Here is a 5,450-nt window from a genome sequence, read left to right as displayed (position 1 = left end):
TCAAACTACTAATATGATGCTAAGTTTGATCACTTGCTTAAGGTGGTGACTATCAGATCTCTCCATTAGGTACATTTCACACTTTGTAGTTAACAAGCAGGTAATTGCAGCATAAGGCTTTAGCACAGTGCCAATTTCCTGTTCCCCAACAAATTTTCACCATGGCTTGGTTATCTATTCATAAATCTTTCCTGAATTAATAGTGAATACTTGGTGATTAAATAATTTTTATTTTTATTTTTAAAAATTTTTTAAATGTTTTATTTATTTCTGAGAGAGAGAGAGAGAGACACCATGAGCAGAAAAAGAGGGAGACACAGAATCTGAAACAGGCTCCAGGCTCTGAGCTAGCTGTCAGCACAGAGCCCGACGCGGGACTCGAACCCACAAACTGTGAGGTCATAACCTGAACTGAAGTCGGATGCTTAACCGACTGAGCCACCCAGGCACCCCATATGAATTTTTTAAGACTTGAGTTGTTTCAATCATTTGCAATCATTATTCTTTTGAGTATTCTTTATTCTATAAAATCCCCTTATACTGGGTGACTGGGTCTCATGTCCTTTTGACATGTTGCCATTAATTTTGGAAACATCCTGACCTACTGGCACAAAATGTCTTAGACTCACTTATGTATCTTCTCTCTTACAGAACCGTACCTTCCCTGTTACAGCTCAGTCATCTCTCCAAACACAAGTATTTGAACAGAGAAGTCTGGCCCCAGTGTTCATAGTCATGGACACTACAGCATGCTGTGCCCCTGTAGGCTGATTCTAAGTCTGTTACATCACTGCAAGGATAAAGACCTAGGGAGTGTTTTTTTTTTTTAATTTCGTTTTAAAAAATTCAAGTATAATTAACATACAACATTATATTAGTTTTAGGTGTACTTTATAATGATTCAACGATTCTATACATTTCTCAGTGCTCATCATACAGAATGCTTTCTTAAAGCAGAAGTAGTTGTTAAAGCCATAATTTTCAACACTATCATCATTAAAAACACTTTGATGATGAGTGCACACTACCCAGAAGAGACCATTCTGGCATTGTGGGTAAGAGAGATACAACATGCCCAGTGCTCTTGAAGGGATTTAATCTAATTTCCCTGTGGAGTCCAAAGAAATTGCCAGAGGCGGTATTCTATGGAGTTACCAGGTCAGTTTCAAGGGGGGTAAAATGTGATCCTGATCATTAAATCCAAATGAGTAAAGATAAGAAAAAGCCAGAAAGCAAATTCAATCAGCTTGGGACTGGGAGAGAGCTCACATGTGAGGTGGTGCAAAGTAGACTAAAAGAAAGAGATCTTGAACCCTTACCTGAGAGTTTGGGTGGTGACCATAGATTGTTACCAGTGGCCTCTCATGTGGGTGTGGGTGTGGGTGTGTTAAGAAGAGTCAAAGAGTTTGGGGCGCCTGGGTGGCTTAGTCGGTTGAGCGCTTAGGTCATGATCTCGCGGTTCGTGGGTTCGAGCCCCGCGTCGGGCTCTGTGCTGACTGCCAGCTCAGAGCCTGGAGGCTGTTTCAGTCTGTGACTCCCTCTCTCTCTGACCCTCCCCTGCTCACTCTCTCTCTCTCTCTCTCTCTCCTAGAAATAAATAAAAACGTTAAAAAAAATTAAAAAAAAAGAAAAAAAAAAAAGAAGAGTCAAAGAGTTAAAGAGTTTATGGGGCACCTGGGTGGCTCAGTCGGTTAAGCGTCCGACTTCCTCTCAGGTTGTGATCTCTTCAGCACAGAGCCCGGAGCCTGTTTCGATTCTGTCTCCCTCTCTCTGTGCTCCTCCTCCGCTCATACTCTGTCTCTCTCTCAAAAATAAACATTGGGGTGCCTGGGTGGCTCAGTTGGTTAAGCGTCTGACTTCGGCTCAGGTCATGATCTCATGGTTCGTGGGTTCAAACCCCACGTCGGGCTCTGTGCTGACAGCTAGCTCAGAGTCTGGAGCCTGTTTCAGATTCTGTGTCTCCCTCTCTCTTTGACCCTCCTTGCTCATTCTGTGTGTGTGTCTCTCTCAGAAAAAAATAAAACATTAACAAAAATTTTAAATATCAATATCAATATATTTTCTGAGTGATGTTTAAGATTCCTTTAAAATTCTTTTTGTTCTTAGATTGTGTCATATTAAGGATGTTCATTCAGAATCCCTTGTACAAAAGTCACTTAAAATCATCCTTATCCCTCTGAGTTTATGTGAGCAATTGACATAGGGTTGGGTTCAACTGTTCTCATTTGTTTTCAATTTTAATATTTGCTCTTTGGATATGTAATTTTATTTTTAAATATAAAAACCCCATTGAATGGAGGCACCTGGTTGGCTCAGTCAGAAAAGCATGCTCACTCTTGATATCGGGGTTGTGAGTTTGAGCCCCATATGGGGTGTAAAGATTATTTAAATAAATAAAACTTTAAAAAAAACCATTACATGGCTCAAGAAGCAAAATTATGTAGAGTTACTCTCAGAAGAATTTCATTTCAATCTCAGACCCTTCACCTACCCAACCCAATTCCCACCCACTATAGGTAATCATTTTTATTAGTGTCTGGTTTAATTTTTTCAGTGTTTTGGGGTTTTTTGCAAAGATAAGCAGTGCATATATTTTGCCTTTTTGCTTACACAAAAGGTCCACTATTCTATACTTGCTTTTTTTCACTTAGTATATTGTGGAAGTCACTTCCTAGCAGTAAAGTAAGGAGTAAAATGATGAAAATAAAGATTTTCATTATTCTCGGGATGCCTGAGTAGCTCAGTCGGTTAAAGGCCTGATTCTTGGTTTTGGCTCAGGTCATGATCTCATAGTCCATGGGTTCAAGCCCTACATTAGTCTTCATGCTGATGGTGTGGAGACTGCTTGGAATTCTCTCTCTCTCTGCCCCTCCCCTGCTCAATCTCTCTCTCTAAATAAGTAAATTAATTAATGTAAAAAAAAGAGAGAAAAACTAAATAAAAAAAAGATTTTCATCATTCTTTTTCTGTATGTTTGTTTAATGTTTAGAGAGTACTCCATTGTGTAGATGTACCATAAGCTTTCCCAAACTTAATGATGGATATCTGTGTTGTTCCCACAATCTTCTCTTCTACAAATAATGTTTCAGCAAATAATCTTGTACATACATTGTTTTATATTATGTATATGTATCTTTGTGGTACATTCCTAAAAGTGGGATTGCTGAGTCAAAAGGTATATAGACATGTAATTTCATTAGATCTTACCAAACCCCCTTCCATGAAAATTGTGTCATTTTGCCCTCCCCAAATCTGTGTATTTATTTTTTCCTACAGCTCCTTCAACAGTGTGTTGTCAAATTTGGACTTTAGGCAATCTGATAGGTAAGAAATGGTATTTCAGTACAGTTTTATTCATCTTTCTTTCTTTCTTTCTTTCTTTCTTTCTTTCTTTCTTTCTTTCTCTCTTTTTATAAGTGAGACTATAGTCTTTTCATAGGTATAGTAGCCATTTACTTTTAATTTGAATTGTCTGTTCATGGTTTTTGTCCATTTTTCTATTTATTTTGGGTCTTCATTGTCTTGATTTTTTAAAATGATCCCTATGTTACAGAGATTAACTCTTTGAATGTTATTTGGGTTGCAAATATTTTATCCTTATTTCTCATTTTCCTTTTAATTGTGCTTTTATGGGTTTTCTTGGTGAGGGTAACAGGAGGTTGGGTGGGGTTATTTTTGGTTATGTAAAAAAATTTTCCTTAATTGTTATATAGTAGAATCTATCAGTCATATTGCTCTGGATTTGGGGACCAAGATAGAAGGGCTTTCTCTATTCCCAGATAATAAATTCTCTCATGGTTTTAGTACTCCTATGGTTTCATTTTTTTCCTTTTAGATAGTGTTGCTAGAAGTGGCAAATAAAAATACAGCACAATCAGCTAAATTTGAGTTTCATATAAACAACAAATAATTTTTTCTATAGTTATGTACCAAGGGGCTAACGTAGGCAACTGTACCTTTTAAGTGGCAAACCTACATTTGGATTTATGATCCATTTAGAGTTTATTCTGGCATATATTAGACAGAATGTGTCCAATTTTATCTTCTCCCAATACAAATTCCATTTTCAAAAAGTAATTTTAAAGAAGGAGTAGTCTAAAATAAATTAATGACAATATGGCATTTTGCTTCTGAATGCTGTGCTTTGCATCTTTCAAAAATGAAGAACATTTCCTGCCTAGCCAACATAATACTATCATATCTAATTACATTAGTCATTCTTTAACATTATCTAATATGTAGTACATATTCACATTTTCCAATTGTCCCCAAATTTTCTTCACATCTGGTTTACTTAAACCAAGAGCCAATCCAGGACCACACATTATGTTTGGTTTTTCTGTTTCTTATATCTCTTTTAATCTAAGACAGTTGCTTTTTTCACAACACTGATATATTGAAGAGACTGACCGAGCCAGTTAGTTGTCTTTGAGAATGCATGTTCCACCTTATGGATTTGTCTCATTGCTTCCTCATGATGTCATCCCATGAGTTTCCTGTAAAGGTGTGGTTACAGTCCATTAAGTAACATAATACTTAACACAAAACTGGATTAGGGTGGAAACAGTCTGATTCTGTTATATTCTTGCAACTTGAAAGTAATTATTTTTTTTTCTTTACGTTTACTTATTTTTGAGAGACACAGACAGAGCATGAGCAGGGGAGGGGCAGAGAAAGAGCGAAAGACACAAAATCCGAAGCAGGCTCTGGGCTCTGAGCTGTCAGCACAGAGCCCGATGCAGAGCTAGAACCCACGGATTGCAAGATCATAACCTGAGCTGAAGTTGGCTGCTTAACCAACTGAGCCACCCAGGCACCCCTAGAAAGTAATTCTTGGGGTGTCTGGGTGGCTCAGTCAGTTAAGCTTTGGCTCAGGTCATGATCTCACAGCTCGTGGGTTGAGCCCTGCATCAGGTTCTGTGTTGACAGCTAAGAGCCTGGAGCCTGCTTCAGATTCCGTGTCTCCCTCTCTCTCTCTCTCTGCCCTTCTCCTGCTTGTGCTGTTTTTCTGTCTCTCTCAAAAATAAAACATTAAAACAATTATTTGGAACCACAACCATGTTAAGTTCTTCATCAATATTTCACTTCACAGTTCTTATACTGATAATTCTTGACTTGCTAATTTAATTAGAGGCTCTTTTATTATCATTTTCTAATTATACAATTGTGTTTATATTGATTTGCTAACATTCTTCTGAAGAATTTTCCCTTACAAACTAAGTCCGTTTAGTTTATTAGAAAGCAGGTTAAAGACTTAATTTTTCTCTAATTATCAAATTTTATTTTATTATTTAAAAAAATTTTTTAATATTTTATTCATTTCTGAGAGAGAGAGAGGCAGCGTGAGCAGGGGAGGGTCAGAGAGAGAGGGAGACACAGAACCTGAAACAGGGTCCAGGCTCTGAGCTGTCAGAACAGAGCCCGACGTGGGGCTCGAATCCACGAACCGT

The 5,450-nt window shown here is 37.7% G+C and overlaps 1 non-coding gene across 1 annotated transcript; it reads left to right on the top strand.

Annotated features, from left to right (window-relative positions):
* Positions 1 to 1,825: 1,825 nt before the first annotated feature.
* Positions 1,826 to 1,910, top strand: TRNAR-UCG. Its single transcript has one exon. It is a non-coding gene; the product is annotated as a tRNA-Arg (tRNA).
* The last annotated feature ends 3,540 nt before the right edge of the window (positions 1,911 to 5,450 follow it).

Source organism: Hyaena hyaena, unplaced genomic scaffold (assembly GCF_003009895.1).
Source record: "Hyaena hyaena isolate Hyena2069 unplaced genomic scaffold, ASM300989v1 scaffold_74, whole genome shotgun sequence".
In the NCBI taxonomy this organism is placed as follows: domain Eukaryota; kingdom Metazoa; phylum Chordata; class Mammalia; order Carnivora; family Hyaenidae; genus Hyaena; species Hyaena hyaena.
Note: the sequence above shows the minus strand (reverse complement) of the source record. Positions and strands in the feature narration are given on the sequence as shown.